We start from the raw sequence: 824 nt of genomic DNA on the forward strand, positions 1-824 counted from the left end.
ATACCACTTTATTGTACCCACTGCCGTATGTTTGGACATTCTCCTTCTCAATGTTATCGGTTGCATCCAAATTTAAATCCTTCAAGTAAAAACACTTTTGGATCTGCCCCACCTCATACATGTCCCTCCTCCGCTCCTGAGCGCATTCCACAGACTATTGAAACACCGGTTGACACGATGCCACATTCCCCTCCCACTACAGGAGACAATACTATCTCTGTTCTTCCGACTGATATATTGGCAGATGGTTTACTTGGGCCCGATAATCAGGATAATATTGAAGCTCCACATCCCCAGTATGCATCAAGTGTTGAAGAGACGTGCTTACCATCTCTTCAGAATCAAAATGTTGTTACTGCTAGTCAGGAGCTGGGGGCTCGTTCTCTCCCACATGCCCAACAATCTATTGACCACACCAATCAGATGAGCCAGTCATTGGATGAGGAATGACAGATATACACATCTAGAAAGAAAAAAAAGAATGGAAGAACACTGTTCTTCCGATTGATATATTGGCAGATAATTTATCTGGGTCCCATAATCATGATAGTATTGAAGCTCCACAATCCCAGTATGCATCAGGTGTTGAAGATTACCATCTCTTCAGAATCAGAATGTTGTTACTGCTAGTCAGGGGCTGGGGGCTCATTCTCTCTCACATGCCCAACAATCTATTGACCACACCAATCAGATGAGCCAGTCATTGGATGAGGAATGACAGAGATACACATCTAGAAAGAAAAAAAGAATGGAGGAACACCCCAGCTTGGGAACTTAATGGATGATACGCTAGTAACTTCGGGTAATGGAACGACACTCAGCAA

General features: G+C 43.4%; 1 protein-coding gene across 2 annotated transcripts in view; it reads left to right on the forward strand.

The window, feature by feature from the left end:
* Nucleotides 1–824, forward strand: part of LOC110026877 (L-arabinokinase-like) — a 72926-nt gene that overhangs the window by 41236 nt on the left and 30866 nt on the right. The window lies entirely within an intron of this gene.

The sequence above is a fragment of the Phalaenopsis equestris genome, unplaced genomic scaffold, assembly GCF_001263595.1.
Source record: "Phalaenopsis equestris unplaced genomic scaffold, ASM126359v1 Scaffold000402, whole genome shotgun sequence".
In the NCBI taxonomy this organism is placed as follows: Eukaryota; Viridiplantae; Streptophyta; class Magnoliopsida; order Asparagales; family Orchidaceae; genus Phalaenopsis; species Phalaenopsis equestris.